Here is a 25,878-nt window from a genome sequence, read left to right as displayed (position 1 = left end):
GTACATGATACATTTGTCATAACCTGTAGATTACCTGGTCTAATTTGGTGGTAACATATCTAGTCAGATAATGTATAGATTGCTTGAAATATTCAATCTATAGATTGCTAAAGATTGCCTGAGTGAATCAGGCAATTTACAGATAGCCTGAAATATTCAGACATTCTACAGATTGCCTGATTTTACACATTGCCTGTAACATATACAGGGGTTATCAGACACTATGCTCATTGCGATTCCTGTTAGTGTTCATTTCATTTCAACTTATTTTCATGCTTATATCCAATTACAGTTCAAGCACGCCGTCTTGGGCATACATCTCAGCTATCTGGGCTGTCTGTCCTGGAGAGTGGGTTACTTGTTAATTGTTAGTGGTCAGTCAGGAGAAGAGGGTGCAGTGGTCTTACATCTACCCACTGAGTCATTAAACCTCACTCTGGGTGGGAGCCGGTACCGGGCTGCGAGCCCTGTACCTACCAGCCTTATGCCCGATGGCTTACCCACGACACTGGTCTTTAGTGTTATAAGCAGTACAGTACTACCATTTGTTACATTGGTGTCAGTGGTGTAGTGGTTGAGGCATCAATCTTGGGTTCGCCTCTCGATGCAGGTAGGAAGGAAATGTTTTATTTAACGATGCACTCAACACATTTTATTTATGGTTATAATTATAGTTAAAGACCACACAGATATTGAGAGAGGAAATCCACTGTCGTCACTTCATGGGCTACTCTTTTCGATTAGCAGCATGGGATCTTTTATATGCACCATCCCACAGACAGGATAGTACATACCACGGCCTTTGATGTTCCAGTCGTGGTGCACTGGCTGGAACAAAAAATAGCCCAATAGGCCCACCAACGGGGATTGATCCCAAAGCAACCATGCATCAAGCGAGTGCTTTACCACTGGGCTATATTCCGCTCCATACCCAAAGAAAGTTTAACGACTCAATGGGTAGGTGTAAGGCCACTAACAACTAACCCTCTGTCCTGAACCGACAGTCCAAATCGCCAAGGTGTGTGTGCCCAAGACAGCGTCCTTGAACCTTAATTGGATATAAGCTTTAAAAATAAAGTACAAAACTTACTAACCACTAACAATTAACCACTAAGCCACTGTCCTGGCCAGGTGGTCCAGATTGCTGAGGTGTGTGTGCCCAGGACAGTGTGCTCGAACTGTAACTGGATATACAGGAAACATTTTGTTTTCAAAATCTTGATTAGCGATATTTCTAGTTAATTGAAAATTGATTAGCAACTAATGTTTAATGTTTTAAAATTGTGTAGTGGATCTCTGAAACTTGGGTTGTGAATTGCAACGTGATACTAAACCAAATATTCCCGGATATAAGCACGAAAATAACTAGAGCACATTGGTTAATTAATCATCGACTATTGGATGCCAAACATTTGGTAATTATGACACGTAGTCGTCAGAGGAAACCCACTACAATTTTACATTAACAGCAAGGGATCTTTTATATGAACTTTTCCACAGACAGGATAGCACAAACAACAGTCTTTGACCAGTTGTGGTACACTGGTTGGAACAAGATAAAAAAAAAACCCCAAACAATCAGTGGAATGCATCCACCAAGGTGGTTCAATCCTGCAATGTAAGCATCTCAAATGAGCACTCAACCGACTGAGCTAAATTCCGCCACATTAATGAATGACTGAATGAATGAATGAATGTCACATCAATATAATCAAGACATGTAATAATATCACGATGCAACAAATAGAAGGTTTACAGTACACTTGTCTGCATCTTGTCCAGAGAGTTTACCTGATGTGTGACTGTAACCAAAGATCACAGGCTACAACATCTAACAATCAGAGAGAGAGAGAGCAAGCAAGCCACCGCTGTCGCTGTTGCAACTTGCAACACATAACCGTCACAAGTTATAATGTAGGTCAGACTGGCATACCGAAACAATGTGGGAACGTGATAGGGTCAACATGGTCAGGAAATGAAGCAATAAGATGTGTCTGGTTAGAAAGGAAATCAAATGAAACATCCTCTTTGTTAATGATGAAACCAATTCCAGCTACAAATCTGCGTGTACATTTATTAGAAGATGAAACAGATTTTGTATATAGCCTAATGAAGAAGTTCACCTTTTTAATTTAGTACTAGTAAGTGTAGGAACAAAAACAATCACAGTATGAATACCCTTCAAAACATATATAACAGATCCCTTGTCGTGTTTTAGTAGAACTATACAGTGTATGTGGACAAAGTAGTGGCTTCAACTTTCACTCACACACACACACACACACACACACACACTCGCTCTCACACACTCGCTCTCACACTCGCACTCGCACTCACACTCACACTCACACTCACACTCTCACTCTCTCTCACACACTCACTCTCTCTCTCTCTCTGTCTCTGTCTCTGTCTCTGTCTCTGTCAAGTGTTGGTTGGACACAAGACAGACAATTGAAAAATGGATTGAGGTGTAAATCTATAGTCCATCCCATCCTCCTACAAAACTGTTTGTTGTAAATAATTTTAGTTTGGTTTGACATGAGAAAAAAGTAAAAGTGTTTTGGAAATAACAAAAAAAAAAAACCCACTGTTTTTGTGTACAATTTAGAAAACAAGACTGTACTCACCCCAACTAGAGACTGTGCCCACCCCGACTAGAGATTGTGCCTGCCCCAACTAGAGACTTGTCCCGCCCCCATTAGACACTTTGCCCGCCCCCACTAGAGACTGTGCCCGCCCCACCCCCACTAGAGACTGTGCCCGCTCCACTAGAGACTGTGCCCGCCCCACCCCACTAGACTGTGCCTGCCCCACCCCCACTAGAGACTGTGCCCGCCCCACCCCCACTAGAGACTGTGCCCACCCCACCCCCACTAGAGACTGTGCCCACCCACCCCCACTAGAGACTGTGCCCACCCCACCCCCACTAGAGACTGTGCCCGCCCCACCCCCACTAGAGACTGTGCCCACCCACCCCCACTAGAGACTGCCCACCCACCCCCACTAGACTGTGCCCACCCCACCCCCACTAGAGACTGTGCCCACCCACCCCCAATAGAGACTGTGCCCACCCCACTCCGACTAGAGACTGTGCCTGCTCCCACTAGAGACTGTGCCCACCCCACCCCCACTAGACTGTGCCTGTCCCAACTAGAGACTGTGTCTACTCCACTAGAGACTGTGCCCACCCCACCCCCCACTAGAGACTGTGCCCTCTCCACTAGAGACTGTCCCTCCCCATCCTTGAAATATATTGGTCCTAAGACTCTGCATAACCATGCATGCATATGAATAACCAATTAATAACAACAACTGAAGATATAATTATGTAGAAACAATTTTCATTATCCAAACACCGACAGCTGAATTAGTTTCATTTTAAAACTAATTATATTTTTAGCTGAAAAAAATCTAATATGAATAGACTAATACGCATAAAGTGCAACATGCGTCAGAAATGAGTTCATGTGTAATGAACAAAACACTACTCAGCTGTCTAATCAAGTCTGTAATTGGATTAACTAACACACCTCATACACTCACATAGCATTTTAACACTAAAACAAAAGAGCACTCTGTTTTCAAAAGAACACTGGTAATGTCCTGGCAAAATTGGAAATCTTTGCTGACCCACTGATTTTCTGTTGGATCCACGATCTCATGTTGAAGGACTTTGTTGTTTTCTGCTTTCTAATGTTACATCATTTAATGACATATTTTTTATATATATTTTTTAATTTGGCCGCAAAAATGTCGATAATGTCAGTGATTGGGACCCGAATTACTATCTTATAATTAATGTTGAACATAAATAATATTAAATACATGTAACACAATAAGAAGAAGAAATAGAAATAGAGAGAGAGAGAGAGAGAGAGAGAGAGAGAGAGAGAGAGAGAGAGAGAGAGAGAGAGAGAGAGAGAGAGAGAGAGAGAAGAGAGACAGAGATAGTAGAGATACAGAGAGAAGAGACAGATAGGGAGAGAGGGAGAGAGAGGGAGAGGGAGGGAGATAGAGAAGAGAGAGACGGACATACAAAGACAGAGAGAGAGAGAAAGAGAGAGAAAGAGAGAGAGAGAGAGAGAGAGAGAGAGAGAGAGAGAGAGAGAGAGAGAGAGAGAGAGAGAGAGAGAGATATAAAGAAAAAGAGATGAAGTAAGAGAGGATAGCAAGACAGTAATAACATTAATGACAACTATACACAATATATACTCTTCAAAAAAGTAGGGGAACTCTAATAAGAATTTACAATTGCCAAAATTGTAAGGTATATTAGCTGTGGGGAATGGTTATATGATAATAGTGAATTAATTGGGCAAACATTACAACCATAGTTCAGTATTACAGTAGGTTTTATGACCACCAAATATCTTGAAGGATGATTGGGGTCAGAAGTGAAATTTGAAAGTTGACGGTTTTTTATCAGTAAATCGCAAATTCAAACAATAAAAATGACTAAAAATTAAACAATAACTACTGTATGATCAACAGAATGAAAAAGACTGACAGAAATAATATTCCACAGTAATTAATGGACCTTCCTGGAAATTTTCATAATCAAGAACGACACCCCACGCACGTGTATGAACGCACGTGTATGAGGCAACTGCGTGATGCATGTGCAAACTATGGAATGTGTTTCGGTGTGTTAATTGATAAACAGGCCTAAACATTCTTTACTAGAATGTCTATGGTCAAAACGTATGTTCAGTCTAAGAGTCGATATCAACATTAATATTTCAAGTTCCCCTAATTTTTTTGAAGAATATATATGTAGATCTATATAGAAATTACAGTGATACAGTAAATGAGGAAAATAACGTGTCAACTACCTGTGTATCATGATACAGGGATTTATCGAGGCATTCTGCGAGTCCAAACAAAGGCCCCTTCCCAAAAGGTGGCACTGAAAGTTCCCAATGTCTGTGCTGAAAATTCCCAATTTCTGTGTTAATAATTCCCAGTATATATATATATTAATTTACCAGTGGTGTTAAATATCATTCAGTGGCCTGAAAGCATATCTCGAGTATGATTTACTCACACTAATTTTCCCAATCTCATCAAACATTGGGACTATGTCAAACAATCCTAAATAAATCTCTGTGATACTGTTGGGACAGGTACATGTACACACTAAATGTAAATTTTTGTTATTGTATTTGGTCTGTGCATAATTAAAATTCATACATGAAATAAAACATTTTGACTTGTTTTTACGAACTTAACATTAGTTTCAATCATCTTGTATCAATTAAACAAAAAAAAGTGCGTAGGTGGGTTTTTTTAACAGACAAACCAGTTAAAGCTACATGTAATCATGTTTTTTTAATTTGTAGTAAATTCCTCCACATCGTACTCTGAGCATTACGGAAATGAAAACAGCAGCAGCGACTTGTGGAGTATTCATTTAACTACACATAGATCAGAATGCAGCTTTTTTTCTCTTTTTCTCTTTTGTACCTTACATTACTTTCTTTTTCCAGTGCCTTCATTTTAACAAAGCACAAGACTATTGTTCTTTGTTTTATTTTATTTAAATGTTTAATTTCTTGATAATGTTATCAGTTAAAAAAATATAATACACCAAGTAATTATTGTGTTATTACATTTTTTGCATTTGTTTTAACTTGCTCACATTAATTTGGTTTAAACAATATTTTATTTGCCAAAACAACATACTGGGATTGGTCAACAGGCTTAGCCTATATTAAGACCTCTCCCTACAATTTACATGCGGATACATGTTTAGATTCCACAGACTATAGTAGATTTAAAGGAGGAAGAAAAGGAAAGGGGATAGAGTGAAAGGTGTAGGTATAGTAATAGAAAACCAGAACATTTTCTTTGGATTAGGGAATTTCTAGCCAAAAAATTAGTGTAAACTTTAGCAGAAATGTTTAGTAGCAGTTATGTATTTTAAAGTAGTTTGAATTATTTTTTCGTTTTCTTTTTCATTAAATTCTGAATTTCCCAATAGGATCTTCTTATAATTTAGATATCTTGCTGTCCTCACATTAATTTCATTAATTTACAGTATCTCACACATTTCTTTTTTTGAAAAGGATATATATACCGAACTTTGTTAAAGGGATTACTGGTAGATACCACACTGATGAAAGCAAAGATAAAAACAAGAGGAGGCCTGTTGACCTAGACAGCTCTATTTACTTTGTTTTCTTTTAATATATGTATTAAAACAATAGTCAACAAATAATGCACATGAACAGAATAGAATTAACATAGAATGTAAGTTAAAGTTACATTATCTGGTTACCATATTATAACATCATGTACAAATGTGAAATACAAGCTCAAATGCACTTTTAAAAAAGTTGTGTGTGTTCGCTATGAACGGATATCGTCAAACATATACGCTTGATTCGTCGCCCGTGCCGCCATAGCTCGGCAAAGCACAAGCAACAGCCTGTTGTCAGTTTCAGTTAACATGTGCGTTTGCCGATTTCAAATTGTAGGGTTTGTCTCAAAAAATTAAAAGAGAAATCTTGCGCTGTAGATAAAACCGGTTTGATCTTGACAACATATTATCAACAGTCATACCTTCCTATTTCAGAATTGATATTTTATAAAGTGTTAGTAGAACTTTCAAAGTTTAGTTTGTATACTAGTAACACATTAATCACGATTGTATATATTTTAAAAATAAAATATACTAAAGTAGACAATGAACGTTTTCACTTCTTAATTTTATGTGTTAAAATCGACAAATTCAAATAAATATTATTTCGTTTGGAAAGGGTAAAGTTGGGGGGGGGGGGGGAATTAACGACATCAAAGATAAAGCATATTGATTTAATAATCATCCGACCCCATACAACCATAAATAAAATGTGTTGAGTGCGTATAAACATATTGTATACCCTTAGGATAATTCGGAATATTTTCAAATTATTTTCAAATCACTGGCATGATTCTGCAAGTAAGGTTTTGATTGGTGGACATGAGCTCCAACTGGCTGCTAATTTTAATTAGATTGAACATATCCTATCCTTCCTTCCATCTGCTGTTGGATGTCTAACATTTGGTAATTTTGACATATAATCTTAGAGAGGAATCGGGTGCATGTGCAGTGGGAGGGTATTGGAGGTTGAAACCCGTACTTGCCCAAGCTTAAAAAAAATTGAAATGTATTTTTTGGGGGAGCATGGCCCCATATAAACTTCACTTAATACAGTCTATAACCCCAACCCTGCTGAAATCCCTGCACACGCGCATTGGAAACCCGCTACATTTTATTTTTTAGCAAGGGATTGTTTATATGTACCATCCCACAGACAGGATATCACATACCATGGTCTTTTTGTATACCCGCCGATAGGGATTGATCCTAGACTGGCCGCGCATTTAAAAACCCCACCTTTTTAGGTCTAAGTAATGAATAAAAATAACATATAGTCTTGAAAAATGTTACGTAAATCGAACACAGTACCCTCTTCCTCTAACCCTAGAGCGTTACGTAATTAGTAACACCCCCTTACATGTAACGCGTATGCCAACAGCTGGCCACTGTCTAAATTTCAAGGCAAATCCCCCACTCACCGACCCCTGGAAAGGCGTTGTACCATACCTCTATGGATATAAATATGTTTTGGAGATATGAGACGACCCCTCAATCAATTTGTTCAAAAATTCTTGTTGGGGAATTCTATACTTGTGATAAGCCAATGAAAACCGAGATCGGTACGAGCCCGTCAAAAGGGTTCCACTTTCAAAATCATGGCTTTGTTTTTGATCTGGATAAGCCAGCGTAGTGAAACCAATGTGGAGTGCGGCGTCATATATGCATCAAACGTAATTGGATTTTCTGTTCTATATGCTTAAATAATAAAAATATTCCAGGGAATGTAGTTTTAAAATCATGTGGAGTATTCCTTTAATGTTTAATATTTCAGCCATGTATTTAGATCTAAGTACCCAGAAGACTTAGAATAGAATGTTGTAACAAACTGAAAATCATCTCTACACCGCTTAGTTCAAATTAAAAAAAAAATTTTTTTTTTTAATTTACACCCCTACCCCACCCCCAAAAACAAACAAAAACAACAACAACTACAACAACAAAAAACCCAAAACAACAAACCACCACCATCAACAACAAAAAAAAAAAATCTAAAACGAAGTGGTTGGTCTCAACTGGAAAAAATAAACTTTGCATAGTGGACTGACATACTTTAAAAAAAAACCCCAACAACACAAAACTCTGGTATTATCTTTTGGTGGGGTTTTTTTTTCAACGTTCCAAGATTAACAATTTATGACACAAAATGTTTTTGCTGTAGGCAATCAATAATTTTTTTTCTTTCTTCAAAAGTCCTGAGATTAAAAACTGAAAACATGTTTTTGCTGTAAATAATTGCTTTCTCAATTGCAGAGATAAATAAATGACATTGAACATTTTTAAAAAAATGGAAAAGAAAAAAGTGAAAAAGACTGCAGGGTTTTGAAAACATGGTGTTTACTATGAGCTCTTTTTTTTCTTCTTTTTTTTAAATCAAAGAAAAGAACCGTGACCATTTTCCCAATACTGATATATTGTGGAAACTCCAGACAATTTTTAACTCTATAATTGAGAGTTAACAAAGTGAAAAGCACCAATTTGGAAATGACAGCAACTGCAGTTTATAATTCCCCCACTGCAAGCCCACGCAGCATGAAGCTGAATTCCACTCCTCACCCTGGAATTATCTCTGCCAAACAAGATCGCCTGATAAACATTTGAGTGGATGATAAGAAATTCAAATTCGGTGATTTAAAAAAGTAAATTTGGTAATGAGATCATTGATTGGGTATAATGGTCCTGAGGATGAGACTGGCAATGTTTACCCCGATGAGATGGCGAGCCACAAACATGTTTGGCAAAGTCATTACGAAGCCATACAAGGCAGACATGTTTGCTAGATTGATTTTAATTAGAGCACTGTTACCACAACACAATGATCATACAAGTGGACCATATTGGACTGAGCACTGTTACCACAACACAATGACCAGACAAGTGGACCATATTGGACTGTGTACTGTTATCACAACACAATGACCAGACAAGTGGACCGTATTGGACTGTGCACTGTTACCACAACACAATGACCAGATAAGTGGACCATATTGAACTGTGCACTGTTACCACAACACAATGAACAGACAAGTGGACCATATTGGACTGAGTACTGTTACCACAACATAATGACCAGACAAGTGGACCATATTGGACTGAGCACTGAGACAAGTGGACTGCACTGGACTGAGCACTGTTACCACAACACAATGACCAGATAAGTGGACCGTATTGGACTGTGCACTGTTACCACAACACAATGACCAGACAAGTGAACCATATTGGACTGAGCACTGTTACCACAACACAATAACCAGACAAGTGGACCATATTGGACTGTGCACTGTTACCACAACACAATGAACAGACAAGTGGACCGTATTGGACTGTGCACTGTTATCACAACACAATGAACAGATAAGTGGACCGTATTGGACTGAGCACTGTTATCACAACACAATGACCAGACAAGTGGACCGTATTGGACTGTGCACTGTTATCACAACACAATGACCAGACAAGTGGACCATATTGGACAGAGCACCGAGACAAGTGGACTGTACTGGACTGAGCACTGTTACCACAACACAATGACCAGATAAGTGGACCGTTTTGTACTGAGCACTGTTACCACAACACAATGACCAGACAAGTGGACCGTATTGGACTGAGCACTGTTACCACAACACAATGACCAGACAAGTGGACCGTATTGGACTGAGCACTGTTGTTTAAATTTCAATGTACTTGGTTTATTATAATATGGCTTAAGCAAATGTTTATGGGAGTTAGTGAAATAAGTACATGTACATGTGAATAGATAGTGAAATTTGTCTCCAATTTCATTATTGTTACATAATGTGCACGTTTGATCTTCTACTGGGGTGTTATTCCAGTGTCCTATTTCGATTGGTAAGTAGTGGTTAGATGTTCTAAATTTGAGTAATATAGCCCAAAATGTTGTGGTAATATAATAAGATATTTTTCTAATCTAAGGTTTTCTTTAAATATAGTATACGTTTTACCTCTTGATGATAAAGCTATGTTACTATTCCATTGTTGTAAATACTGGTCGTTTTGTCTTAATTTTACTTGCTTAAGAAGTATTTTTATGAAGGAAAAGTTCCGTGACATCCAAACATTTGTCATGTCTAGTTGGTTAAATATATCTTCAACCATTTTTTATCAATTTATAACTATACCCATTAACAGAAGAGTCATGTAACATTAATTCATGCAGTAAAAACTATGATTTTGTTTGTTTACCAGATACAATACGGGCCCAGCAACTTATAACTCTTTGTTGAATAATTAATTTAAGGGGTCTTCTTCCTAGTTCTCCATATAACATGAATAGCGGGGTGCCTTGTTTTACTGGTAGGATGTGTCTTAAGAATTTTATAAGAATAGTTTCAATGATATCAATGTTTTCGTAATCCCATATATCCCGTATAACAGAATCGGGAGTACAATGGAGTCAAATAGTTTTAATTTGCATTCTAGTGAAAGGTTATCGTCTTTAGATTTAGACAGAACAAAGTACATTGCTTTTGTTGTCTTTTGAGTCAGCTGTTTTTTGCTTGTATTAAATTTATTTAGTTTGGTAAAAGTAAGACCTAGGTATTTATATTCTTTTACGTTTTCAAGCACATCATTTCCAAGTGTAACAACTTTCTTGTAGTCATTACCGGTGAAATTGAAAATTATTAGTTTAGTTTTACTTGCATTTACTTTGAGTTTCCATTTATTGCAATATTGTGAAAAGACAGAGATTGTTTAAGTCAGAGGCATTTGATGCGAGAAGCACAGTATTGTCAACATATAATAAACATAAAAAGTAAAGAGCTGTTTCATAGAACGTTTCATCTGTATCCAGGCATACCCCAGTACAATTTGGGCTTTTTAAGTAATTATCTAGATCATTTAGATAAAGGGAAAACAGGACAAGCGACAAAAGCTTTCACATTTTTATGTACCGTATTTTCAGGGTTTGGAGTCGGTATCTGGATGAAAAATTCCATGCCTCGACTGGGATCCGAACCCAGTACCTACCAGCCTGTAGACCGATGGCCTAACCACAATGCCACCGAGGCTGGTCCCAATGGGACCAAGGAAAACATTCGGTTCAAGGGGTATCCTGTTTAAAGAGGTTCTTACCTGTACTGATATATTAAAAGGGAGCATGAACAAAATCCAATTTTGTGGGAATTCTGTTTTTTTTCCTGAGGGTGTTGTTTTGAGGGGTTTCACTGTATAATACAATTATTTAAACACTAGATCAAGAGAAGAAAGGAAATGTTTTATTTAACGACGCACTCAACACATTTTATTGCCCCCCCCCCCCCCCCAATTCGGGCAAAACAGTGGGGAAAATTCGGGCAGTTTTTATCTGGGTAAAATTTCGGGCAAATCAACCCCTCCAGCCCCCCTAAATCCAAGAGTCCCCATATGCCCATGTATGTATGTATACTTGTATAAATACACAGCCACATTTTACAAAATCATTGAGGGTGTAATATGTTCTTACCAATTGTTCAAACAAAAGAAATGGATATTTGTTTAATGTCAACTCGGTACATTTTAATTTCTGGATCGACTGAAAGCATGTTCTTGTCTTGTTCTAAGAACAAAAAGACTGGTCACAGGTTCACTGCATGTAACTTTCAAGCCTAGAGTTTAATTATACGTCTACCTGAGCATAAACGTCTATTACAGTACATAAATACATGTAGTCTGTAAGTCCGTTACATGCACATTACAGAGTTATGAATTACCATGTAAATTACAGAAATAGTACCTATTACATGTACATTAGAAAAATACCTGAAGCATGTATGTAATAGCTGTACACACACTTTACGAGGTGTATCAGTGAAAATCCCTACAGTTTTGGTCGTTAGGCCTTCGAGGCGAAGCCGAGGATGTTTTCACGACCAAAACTGGTGGGATATTCACTGATACACCGAGTAAGTGTGGATGTAACCGACTTATACCCTACTTTAGGTCGAATTAATTGTTATATTAATTCTATGGCAAATAAGATCAATAACTAGAAATTAGTAAATAATTAAACGAAAATAATGTGGACCAGACGTTGTGAGCCTCACATTTTGTTGAATTCCTGAGTTTCCTGCAATTTTTTAGATGTTATCGACTAAAAGAGACTTTTTAACAATTGTAATTACATATCAAATATATTTTTCTGCATAAAATATTAGTGGCTGTATATTAAACGTGTTTCTGATCATTCTAATATTTGTACTGGGTTAAATTTCATTCTATTTCCTAAAATATATTTTTTGAAGACGAAATCCAGTCTGGGCTTCTTACAAATATTAAGACAACCAGAAAAACATTGAATATACAGATACTGATATTCTAAACAAAAAGACCGGCCTCGGTGGCGTCATGGCAGGCCATTGGTCTACAGGCTGGTAGGTACTGGGTTCGGATCCCAGTCGAGGCATGGGATTTTTAATTCAGATACCGACTCCAAACCCTGAGTGAGTGCTCCGCAAGGCTCAATGGGTAGGTGTAAACCACTTGCACCGACCAGTGATCCATAACTGGTTCATCAAAGGCCATGGTTTGTGCTATCCTGCCTGTGGGAAGCGCAAATAAAAGATCCCTTGCTGCCAATCGGAAGAGTAGCCCATACAGTGGTGACAGCAGGTTTCCTCTCAAAATCTGTGTGGTCCTTAACCACATGTGTGATGCCATATGACCGTAAATAAAATGTGTTGAGTGCGTTGTTAAATAAAACATTTCTTTCTTTCTTTCTAAACAAATTTTTTTATTTAATATATAAGTTTAATCATAGATATATTTTATTAGTCGGAAACATCTTACAATGCAGCAAACTCAGGAATGTCCCTTCAAGTTGGGCATATAGGCTTTCCCCTCTCTGCCTCCCCACCAAAATAAATTATTTAAAAAAATGGAAAAAACATAATTAGTATCAACATGCTACATCCTGCAACCAGGTTTAATTTCCTGTATACTGTAGTTTTTTTGTAATGAGAATGGAAAAATTAAATTTGAAAAATAAAAAAAACTCACTAAAAAAAAATACTCTGAAAATATTTCTGAAACTCATTTAACTGACTATTAAACAGGCATCAAAATACTAGTTACAGGGCTCTGGCACTCATCAACTTCACCAACTGTCAATTTTGAAAGCAGTTGGCGAATTTGATTTTAATTTGGCAAAATAATTTCATGCAGTAATTGACATTTAAAAAAAGACAAAAAAAAACCCTGTTGATTGCTACAATTTTTGAAGTTTAATAGACAAATTGGCGAATTGTTTTGCTCACCAAAAGCTAGCCCTGAGTAAGCATGGTTTTTAGTAACCTGTTTACAGGTTACCATAAAATATGTGACTGGTAACCTATAAGCTACAACACATTTATTTTTTCATTATTATTAATATAAAATTCCTAAATTCACAGACACCAACACATTGATGTTCAACGAAAGAAATGTTTTATTTAACGACGCCCTCAACACATTGTATTTACGGTTATATGGCATCAGACATATGGTTAAGGACCACACATATATTGAGAGAGGAAACCTGCTGTCACCACTTCATGGGCTACTCTTTTCGATTAACAGCAAGGGATCTTTTATATGCTCAAGCAGTAGCGTGTCCATCTGTGAAGCGGTCGGTCATCCGTGGTCCACAACTGGTTCATCAAAGGCTGTGGTATGTACTGTCCTGTCTGTCAGAAGGTGCATATAAAAGATCCTTGCTGCTTATCGTAAAGATGTGGTGGCAACGGGTTTCCTCTTAAGAAATATGTCAGAATGACCATATGTTTGATGTCCAATAGACGATGATAAGATAAAAATCAATTCCTGTTATAGCAAACTAATTTGCAGAACTTTAAACAAGTCATGAATGATTGGTCATGCTTTTTTCCCCACAGACTACAACCAGCCTAGCTTTACTGTTATCAAAATCTGAATAAAGAGTGTTGAAGCATGTTCCATGTGTTTGACATGCATGACTTGAACAATGGATGAAGCCCCCGTGTCTTCCAGAAGAATGCTGTTCACTCAGGATGATCAGCTGCCCCTTGCGTTTGATCAACACAAGTGCGTCATGGTACATGTAGGGCCGGTTCAATAATCAATAATAATCGAAAATTGATCGGTGGAGCTCTACCGATGTGGAAGGAAGGAAGGATGGAAGGAAGGAAATGTTTTATTTAATGACACACTCAACACATTTTATTTAGTTATATGGCATCAGACATATGGTTAAGGATCACACAGATATTGAGAGAGGAAACCCGTTGTCGCCACTTCATGGGCTATTCTTTTTCGAATAGCAGCAAGGGATTTTTTATATGCACCATCCCATAGACAGGATAGTACATACCACAGTCTTTGTTACACCAGTTGTGGAGCACTGGCTGGAACGAGAAATTTACCGATGTGGAGACTTATTTTAAAAATTATTAACTGATTTTGCTAAAAATGCTAACTGTAAATGTTCCTAGTTTAAATGATGGAACTGATGTAAATATATCCAATAGCCGATGATTAATTAATCAATGTGCTCCAGTGGTGTCGTTAAACACAACAAACTTTTTTTTAATGTAAATATATCAATTGGGGTTGGTGATTGTCTTCATGTGTACATAAGTGTGGGAAATAGCCCAGTGGTAAAGCACAGGCTTGATGCGCAGTCGGTCCAAGGATCAATCCCTGTAGATGGCCCATTGGGCTATTTCTCCTTCAAGCCAGTGCATTATGACTCGTATATCAAAGGCTGTGATATGTGTTATCCTGTCTGTGAGATGGTGCATATAAAAGATCCCTTGCTATTAATGGAAAAAATTGTAGTGGGTACCCGAAATATGTATGCTCAAAATAAGCAAGCCCAAATTAAGTATAAACATGCTAACCTCAAAACCATTGAAATGATAAGCTGTAATTAGACTGAAATAACTTGAAATACATTTCTGAATATCTGCAACTCTTTACCAGCTGTTAATAACATTACTATACTAACAAAATATCAAGAGTGCTCAGAACAGACATAAACATGTTGTGCCCAAGTTAGTGAGATCTAACACCCTGTGTACTGTGGCAACCGAGTTTTTTAAGGGGAGTCTAGTCTGCTACCCTGGAAAATATATTTTTAAAAAGAAAATTTGCTTGGAGCAGGGAGATTTCGACCCCCGCAAACCTCCCCCTACCACCTGCACATGCACCTAAACCGTGCCAGGGTTTGGCTAAATTAAGAGATAAAGATTAGGTATTAATAAGTTAAATTAGCTAATGTCAGGCTAATATTATCTTTATGAAGACGACAATACATGTACATGTACATGTAGGTGCATGCATTCTTCTAATAATTCAAATCCTTTTCAAGATCACTTAATTCTGATTGTATAACCGAAAGCCGATCACCGATTATAACTGACATTCAATGATGTAATCCCCTTCGATTCGAAACATTACTTCATGGGGTTATGTACTGTACATGTCATGCTCACTGTTAAATGAAAATGACAGGGCACGAACCAATCATTACGTTAGATAGTGATTATGACTAAACCTACAGACTATGTACTACTCAACATATGATTATATGGTGTTGAACATATGTTGGATCTTTTATATGCACTAGCGCACAGACAGGATAGCACCAGGCCTCAGATTTGGCAAATTAGAGACCAATAAGGCCATTTGGTCCAGACCAATAAAGATTTGTTTTTAGGGTATTATGGCCAGAAAGCAGGGAAACAAAGTAAACTTTAACAAGTGAATTAATATAACACAACAGCACACAAGTGACACATTAACAAAAAAGAAGTGTGAACGGTTTCACGTTTTCATGATAAAAACGTTCATCAGTTGTGTTCGAGTACAATGACCAGTATTATTCAAAATAAGGCACAGCCAGTGTGGCCATGAAACTCTGTTTAATTTTGAGGGCACCGAGGCATATGACTATAGGGCATTACAGCAATTTGCAGCATGGCCGTCGTTAAATTTGAGCCTTGTAGCACATACCATGGCCTTTAACAGTCGTGGTACAATACGCTCATCTATGGGGATCGATCCTAGACTGACCATGCATCAGGCTAGTGCTTTAGCTAGCTTCAAAAAAAGAAGAAAAAAAGGCACACATTTTTCTTTAAATAGAAAACACTCAGAGTTTGTTATTTTTAAGTATGAAACAAAAAGGTCACACTGTTGTTTTTCAGTCTATTTATAAGCTTATTTAAAGCCATTTAGCCATCCTGTGCCCCAAGGCCCTTGCATCCAAAAGCAGCATTTTTCAGATATATATATATATTTTTAATGATCGTGTTTGTCACAAGCTGGTCTTTTCTCTATACGATTAGCGTGGTCTAAACAAAGCCATTTTAATGGAAAGAAAGACATTACATTTAGATGACACCTGAGCACATTTTAAAATGTGGGATACGGAACTGTGCTACAATTACACAGGGGTTATACGGCTATGGCTGTACCACTTTTTTTCTTCCTATGGCACGCGCATAATATAGATCTCATCATATACATTGCTTTCAAGGCCATACCAACTTTTAATTGCTTCCAACGCTCCTGATATTTTTCACATCCAAGAGCCGATGATGAATAAATCAATGTACTTTATAACTAAAACAAACTTTAAAATTTGTACACAGATGGAAACTGCAGTGATTAATCCTACAACAAAGGAAGGAAATAGTTTACTTAACGACGCACTCAACACATTTCATTTTACGGTTATATGACATCGGACATATGGTTATGGACCACACATATATTGAGGGAGGAAACCCGCTGTCGCCACTTCATGCACTACTCTTTTCGATTAACAGCAAGGTTTTTTTTATATGCACCATCCCAAAGACAGGATCACACATACCACGGCCTTTGATGTACCAGTCATGGTGCACTGGCTGGAGCGAGATATAGCCCAGAGATATAGCCCAATGGGCCCACTGATGGAGATCGATCCCAAACCGACCGTGCATCAAGCGAGTGTTTTACCACTGGGCTACATCTCGCCCCCCAATCCCACAACGAATGACACGTCCGGTAAGCACTCTTACTTCTCAACTATGCACACCCTATCCACGTGCAGATCCAAGCAGGGGTGACCCCCCCCCCCCCCACCATCCCTTACCGATGTCAAAATAATTAAATAAAAGCCTACTCAAACCCCTCTTACCATGCCAGACACACACACTCTCACAAAAAATCCTTGATCCGCAATTGCTATCCCACTCATTTTAGAGATATCAATATAATATAATATTTGCACCAGGGATTACTTTCTCACCATTCCACAACAGGGATGTAAAAATAAAAAAATAGTTCACTAGTCCACTATATTTTGTTTAACCTGAAGCACATAAACCAGTCTAGCGGACATTTTTCTACTTGGTCTGGTTGAACGCAGCCCAGTACTAGCGAAACAAACTTTCCAGTCCGCCAGAATTTCTACTAGTCCGCCAAAATTTCTACTAGTCCATCAGCCTACAAGACAATACAATAATATAAACTCTTTATTGCAGTGTTGTTCTTTTTATATTGATACTAATTTAAAGTGGATCAAAGAATAAAAAAAATAAACTTAAAAATAACCAACCTAAAAATCAATGCTTTTTCCCCTTAATTCAGGGCTTCTAGAAATTTTTTTAAATCCACTAGCCTTGGGATCAGTAATTTAAAAAATATACTAGCCAAGATTAAAAATTCACTAGCACTACTTTACTTTTAAGTTAATACAATTTTACTAAATAATAGTAATAATCAGATATGTCATCTAAAGAGGGAGATAGAGTTTAAAAACACTAACATTGGGGGTTGGGGTGGGGTCAGGATATTCATATTTACAAAATAAGACGTAACTGCAACATTTGACAAACAAATATTTCACTAGCCATCGGGCATGGCAATAGTAGTTATTTACTAGCTCAACATTGAATATCACTAGTAATGGGAGTAGGGCTACCATAATCTAGAAGCCCTGCAGTTAATTAGAACAAAAATTCAGCAGAATTAAATGGTTCGTCTACCATAAACTTAGGTGCAACTATAAATCAAGTTTCATTGATGTACATGTAGTTTATATTGAGAAGTCTGAAATTGATCTAAACGTGAAACTTGAAAAATTAAACTTTATACCACAAAAATAAATGCAATACAAAAAAGAAAAAAAAAAATTGCATATTTGACTGGTTATTGTATTTTTAAAATTGTCTTTCGGAATTTTCTTTCACTTTTGGAGAGCAGACTAATAGTAGTAATTTCTGCAGCCCTGTCTCATTATTGGATTATTCTAGCAACATGCGTAATGTACATATTGATTAATCCATATAGTTAATATTGTTGACATTTTGGAAACATTACTTTGTTATTTGCACCTATTAAATATCACAAAGTTCTATGTTCAATGATTATGTGCAAGTTGGAAATGTGCCACTTTGAACCTCACAAAAAACACCACCGGTAAGTGTAATTTTATGCCGAATCTTTGCCAGGGGCTAGCTTTTTTGCCAAGAATTCTTCCTAATAGTTGATGTTACTGATATTGCGAAAACAACACAATGCATGTTGATGTGGATTTTAAAAAAAACCATTCAGACTGATGACAGAGTTTAAAAACTTTTGTTTTAAATTACCTGTATTTAACCAGTGCTTCAGGACATCAAAGGCAGTGGTACGTGTGCTTATTGGAAGACTATGTAACAGCCCCAGAGCTTACAAAACGTAAAGAGTCTAAACTCAGTCTCTAATGATGTAGCATACAATTTGTATGGTGTTGCCATATAACATTAAAGTCTCACTCTATTGGTCTTAATTCTAGACTTTTAAAAGTTTTATATGCATGGACCTGGTTTTTATTTTTCAATGTTTTTATCAATTAAAAGTTAACTAGTTAGGCTGAAGTTTTTATAATGAGAATGATAGGCAGAGAGTGATAGATGAGAAAGATGAATGAAAGTGTGAGCCAGCTTTGACAGAATTTGAACCAGTCGTCACCAGCTAAACTTTTTTAACTGTGTTGTTTCTGATCCAAGATTAACAATTATACACACCAAAATAGGTTCTGCACAACACATTTTCCAATTATGCGGAATTTGAATTCGCACAGTCTTGGAATTCTGATGAAATCTCTAATTAATTTGTCATTAAATATACACTTGTACATGCCAACCCGAGCAATTAAGAGAATGTCTATAAATTAAAAAAACCCTGCAGAAAACCAAATCAAATATACTATATTCCCAGATTTGGTGCTGTCGTTCGCCAAAGTCGACAATTGTGAAAAATAGAAAAAATTGGCAAAATAATTTTTGGTTCGACGTTTCCACAGCAAAAAAAAAATTAAAATCTCAAAGAATTAAAAACTCTGCTGCACTGCCAACTGCAAGGGTTGCATAAATGTTCATTTAACTGGTGGTGGCGGCGGCAGTGGTGGTGGCGGTGGTGGTGGTGGGGGCGGGAAGTAGCCTAGTGGTAAAGCGTTCACTTGATGCGTGGTCAGTCTAGGATCGATTCCCATCAGTGGACCCATTGGGCTATTTCTCGTTCCAGCCAGTGCTCCACAACTGGTGTAACAAAGGCTGTGGTATGTACTATCCCGTTCTGTGGGATGGTGCATATAAAAGATCCCTTGCTGCTAATCGAAAAGAGTAGCCCATGAAGTGGCGACAGCAGGTTTTCTCTCTCAGTATCTGTGTGGTCCTTAACCATATGTCTGACGCCATATAACCGAAAATAAAATGTGTTGAGTGCATAGTTAAATAAAACATATCCTTCCCTTAACTTGTGGTTGGCCTATATACAGCTTTACTAGTGCAAAGTAGGATCTGTCTGACACAACGAACAGGGACAATCACTGATATGAACATTAAAAAATATCACATCTTTATACACTAGATCACATTTCAAACATTTAAAAATATATATATATTCCCCGACAAAACTAGCTCACTAAAATAAACAAAAAAAGTCATCATACACAGAAATAAAACCGTAAGGGCTGGCTATTCAAAATCATTGTTTTCACTTGTACATGTAAGTAAGTATACAAGAAAGAAAAGGAAGGACGTTTTTGTTAATGATGCACTCAACACATTTTAGACCAAATTTTTCAGATCTAAAGCCCTGTATACTTATGAAATTTCTAACTACAAGTATGAACAGAATTATATATTTAAATGTATTAATAATATTACACAGAGCTTCACAACTTTAAAATAAAACATCTAAGAACCTTTTGGCTGGAACTAATATTCAAAACATCAGTCCGGAATTTCAGGTAGAATTAAATCCTAGTTAGACATCGCCATCTTGCAAATATCTGATACTGAAGGCCAGGAGATGTGACCCCGTGAAACTAAAGTAAATATTGGTCTCCACTTCAGCAAAGTTGTGTTCCTGTCAATAAAACAACAGCTTGTGTCCAACATCTAACGTATTTTCTAACAGATTTAATCGCAAATGGCTTTAAACTCCTCAGTTTATTGGAGGGGCGGTGTCGCGGTCCTCTTTAAATTTTCACTTTGCTTTACCTACTATAGATATATTTATACATTTATCACATAATAGCTAGCATATCCACTGTAATCAAAGTATGTGATAGTTTTCAGATCACATACTTATGAGAATTTGATCACTTTGTAACATTTATTGACATTTAAACAAACATACTACGGAAAGGAAATGTTTTATTTAATGACGTACTCAACACAGATGTTAACTCACAATTCTTTTGGTAAACTCTGATGGCAACTAACAATTTTTTTTTAACCACGAATCCCATTCCAGTCATGGGGTACTAATAAGTATGTTAAAAAAGAAGAATAAATTCCCAACCCCAAAAGCAGATCTACAGAGAATGATCGATCCCATCACCTATTGCATCTCATGCTCCACCACTGAGCTACACCCCACCCCAAGGAGTGGTGGAGACTAACACCACAACTGGTATCTAGTACATCTCTAACAGTGGCGGATCCAGAAAATCCAATGGCATGAGACAGAATACCAAGGGAACTTTGGGGGAGGTTTGGAGGGGGATCGTAAAAAAATAAACGAAAATTAATATATAATAAAATTATAACTGTGGCAATATTTAGGGGAGGAGGCCCCTAGATCCTCCTCTGTCTAAGTTAATCTCTCTACCACTGAGCTACATCCCACCCCGAAGAGTGGACTAAATACCACGACTGGTAATGGGCTTACTTGATGTGCAGTCAGTCTAGGATCGATCCCCATCAGTGGGCCCAATGAACTATTTCTCATTCCAGCCAGTGCACCACAACTGGTATGCACTACCTGCCTATATGATGGTACACATAAACAATCCCTTTAGCACTACTAATGATAAAATGTAGCGGGTTTCCTCTCTAAGACTACTGTCAGAATTACCAAATAACCTATGATGAATAAATCAACATGCTCTAATTGTGTCTTAAACAAAACAAACTTTAAATACCACAACTGGTGGTTTATCTAGTAAATCTGAGTTAATATCTCTGTGAAACACTGCTTTAGGCAGATGGATGAGCTCAACTGCTTACATTTTCGTAACCATTTCCAGAATGCTGAGACACATGATATAGTATTTATTACTATATGTTATATAGCATTTATTACTATCAGGCAAACATGGAACAGTCATGCCATTGTAAAGCTTAAGCCTATTGTGCAGTAAACCTGAATGACTGATGTAATATATGTACGTATATAAATTCTCGTTGACAACTGCAGTCAGGAATGACAGCAGTGGATATATCTCACCTACAGGTTACTTGTATTAGTGATGAATTACATGTATCCTCAACCTATCGAAACCAGCCCATTAACAAGAAAAAGCTACATTACTGTTTGGTTAATAAAAATGGAGGTAAAACAGTCTAGATATTAATCGGAGAGGGGCAAGAAAGCTGTGCCCTACTCTTTATAACTAAAACCAAATCTAGATTGTGCTCCCCCCCCCCCCCCCACCACCACCACCACCCACCACCCACTCCAGATATCATTCCTATGGACCTGAAAAGACTTTTGCAAATTTTTCACTGGTCAAACTATATATTCTTTCACCAATTTTTTTTCCTTCTAACTGGTGAATGTGGCAAATGATAGTGCAGGGCTAGCTCTGGCAGTAGTCAAATTCGCCAATTGCGAATTTTAAAAACAACTGGCGAAATTTTATTTTAAGTTGGCGAAATAATTTTACTATATTTTTTATTAGAAATAACGGATCTTCTGCTATTTTTTAAGTTTAATAGATAATTTATGTTCACCCAGAGCTAGCCCTGATAGTGTGAGCCTCGATGTTACAATAGCAATTATTAGCAAATTCTGGACACACGGTGTGGTAAGAGGATCAAATACCTTTAGACAAAGGGAAGTGTGTGTGACACGGCAGAGCACAATATTCCACACAAGACCAGTGTTCTGTTCACATCACTTGAACATTCTGTTCATATCTCACTGTAGTTCTGTTCGCATGTCATTGTGTATATTTGCGTGTCACGGTGATAGAAATAAGCAGAATTTTTCACTAGTCCACTGGACAAATACATCTAGAAATCTACTTGTCCACCAATATTTTCACTTACAAACTTTTCCTAATAAATGGTTTGTGTTATTCAAGTACAAGGATGATGTTTTTGACTGCTTAACATAAAACTCATTGAACATTTTGACTTGTCCACTGGACAACCAATGAGGTACATTTTGTTTGTCCAAGCAGATTTTTACTTGTCAGGACAAACGGACAAGTACCTATTTCCAACAAAGTGTCACCATGGTTCGCATGTCACTATTGTTCTGTTCACATCACTATTGTTCTGTTCACATCACAGTTGTTATGTTCACATGTCACTGTTGTTCTGATCACATCGCAGTTGTTATGTTCACATGTCACTACTTTTCTGTTCACATCGCATTTCCGTTTCAACTTATTTGCGGGCTTAATTAAGGTTCGGCCTCGGTGGCATCGTGGCAGGCCATCGGTCTACAGGCTGGTAGGTACTGGGTTCGGATCCCAGTCGAGGCATGAGATTTTTAATCCAGATACCGACTCCAAACCCTGAGTGAGTGCTCCGCAAGGCTCAATGGGTAGGTGTAAACCACTTGCATGCACCGACCAGTGATCCATAACTGGTTCAACAAAGGCCACGGTTTGTGCTATCCTGCCTGTGGGAAGCGCAAATAAAAGATCCCTTGCTGCTAATTGGAAGAGTAGCCCATGTAGTGGTGACAGCGGGTTTCCTCTCCAAATCTGTGTGGTCCTTAACTGACGCCATATAACCGTAAATAAAATGTGTTGAGTGCGTCGTTAAAAAGAACATTTCTTTCTTTTTTTCTAATTAAGGTTCAAGCATGCTGTCCAGGGCACACACCTCAGCTATCTGGGCTGTCTGTCCACGATAGTGGGTTAGTTATTAGTTGTAGTGAGAAAGAAGAGGGTGTAGTGGTCTTACATATACCCATTGAGTCGTTAAAATCACTCTGGGTTGGAGCCAGTACGAGACTGCGAACCCTGTATCTACCAGCTTTATGTTCGATGACTTAACCATGACGCCACTGAGGCCATTGTTCTGTTCACATGTCACTACTGATCTGTGTTCATATGTCACTGTTGTTCTGTTCTTAAGTCACTTTAATTGTTTGCATGATATCATTGTTCTGTTCGCATGTTACCATTGTTCTGTTCACATGTCAGTGTTGTTCTGTGTTTGTATGTCACTGTTGTTCTATTTGTATGTCAAAATAGTTCTGTTTCCATATATATCATTGTTCTACTTGTGTGTCAATATTCTGTTCATGTGTCATATTGGTTATTCTCTTTATGTCGGTTTTGCAAATTTAAATTCACAAGAATCACCAATTAGTTATGTAGTCAGGTTTTAAAATCGACAACCGCAAACTATTTTGTTTTGAATTTCTAGATGATTAAAACTTCAAAATTATCATTTGCAAAATCTTTTTCTTTTTTTTAAATGCATTTGGAATGTCGTGAAAAAGTTCAGTATGCATGTATTATGAATAGGTTACTTACTTGTTAACAATATATATATAATTCAAGAAACTAAACACTCAAGATCAGACCCTCTGTAAACTGGAATTTCCTCAGAACTGAACGTTTCAGTCCCTTTTTAAAAACCAGTACATAACTTAACCTCTTTCTTATACCAGACATTTTTATTGGTTCCAAGGGTGTCCGGTTTAGAGGGATATCACAGTACTTACTAAAAAATTATGCAGACTACTGGTTATCTTAGATTTTAATATACTGCCCCCCCCCCCCCCCCACGTCTAGTAATAGGACTTAACATTTGTTACATAGAGGCATCAGAAACCGGGAGGGGTCAAGGAACACTGACCCTCAAACTCTAACTATAACAGGCTAGTAGGAACCAGAAAGGGAAAGGGGGCGGGGAAGCGGGGACAAAAACGTAATTGTTTTGGTCTTACTCTATATAAACAGGGGCGGGACGTAGCTTAGTGGTACAGTGCTTTCTCGATGCACGGTCAGTGTGGGATCAATCCCCATCAATGGGCTCATTAGTCTATTTCTCATTCCAGCCAGTGCACCACGACTGGTATATCAAAGGTCGTGGTATGTACTACCCTGTCTGTGGGATGGTGCATATAAAAGATCCCTTGCTGCTAGTCGAAAAGAGTAGCCCATGAAGTGGTGACAGCAGGTTTCCGCTCTCAATATCTGTGTCACTGTGGTCCTAAACCATATGTCTGATGCCATATAAATGTGTTGAGTGTGTTGTTAAATAAAACATTTCTTTCTTTCATTACTATATAAACAAACATTTTGAAAGCACTGCTAAAGCAATACATACATGTCATGTCCCCAACCAAACCCAACACATTTTCGTATCTCATAAGTTCAAGGGCAATAAATCTTGTCAACAATGAAAAATTAAAAAATTAATGACTGAATGTTTAACAACACCCCAGCAAAAAAAATACATCGACTATTGGGTGTCAAACCAAAAGTAGGGACTTGATCTGAAACTGTACATGATATACACAAAAAAAATTTCAATGCATTGTAAAAAAAAAAAATGTCCCAAAAAAATGTATGTGGGACAGACAAAGTCAGACAGGACAGAAATGAAAACGGAGATGGACCGGTAGGGAACTAATAAATATAAAAATGTTACTTATACCCCCACACTAAGACAAGCTATCTCACTGGAGATTGTGCCCCTCCCCCTTATATCTGTATATTGTTCCTACGGCCTAGATAAATATGCCATTATATGGGCTTACTGCCCCACCCCATTTGAAAATCGTTTAACTTTCATCGCCTATGTTCAGGTCGTAACGGCTGGTGAAATATTTTTATTACAACACAGGCACTCCTAAACTCAATTGGCTCGCATCACTAAATGATTACTCATTCTATTCTCTATGAACCGGAACGGCATTGCGCAAGTACAAGGTAACAAGCACTCGGCTATTTTAAATTTTTTTTGGCACTTACCACGCGGACCGCGCGCTGGTCAATCATCCACTGCTGCAACTGGCCACACACACCACTCGACTCGATTCAGCTAAATCGAATGTTTCATCAGTGTCACACGCTTCCTGTCTGCCGAGCTAATAAATACACTCACCGGCTGTACAATATAACTCCGTATTCAACAGTGCGGTGTGCAGAATTCAAATTAACTGTCAGGAAAACATCGTCAACGGTTCTCAGACTCCTAGCCTTTCAAAGTTCCTGCTTCTCTCTCTCTCACTCTGCCAGTGAGAACACGCGCAACACACAAACAATACACTGACAT

At 37.7% G+C, this 25,878-nt stretch overlaps 1 protein-coding gene across 2 annotated transcripts in view; it reads right to left on the bottom strand.

Moving 5' to 3' along the window:
- The window catches only part of LOC121374068 (beta-1,4-mannosyltransferase egh-like), a 103,324-nt gene extending 77,446 nt beyond the window's left edge, over positions 1–25,878 (bottom strand). The window contains exon 1 of one of the 2 annotated variants that reach the window (XM_041500964.1): positions 25,575–25,878. The gene's annotated coding sequence lies outside the window, so the exon portion shown is untranslated. The remainder of the gene's footprint in view (positions 1–25,574) is intronic. The other variant, XM_041500965.1, reaches the window with a different exon arrangement.

This window comes from Gigantopelta aegis, chromosome 6 (assembly GCF_016097555.1).
Source record: "Gigantopelta aegis isolate Gae_Host chromosome 6, Gae_host_genome, whole genome shotgun sequence".
Classification (NCBI taxonomy): Eukaryota; Metazoa; Mollusca; class Gastropoda; order Neomphalida; family Peltospiridae; genus Gigantopelta; species Gigantopelta aegis.
Note: the sequence above shows the minus strand (reverse complement) of the source record. Positions and strands in the feature narration are given on the sequence as shown.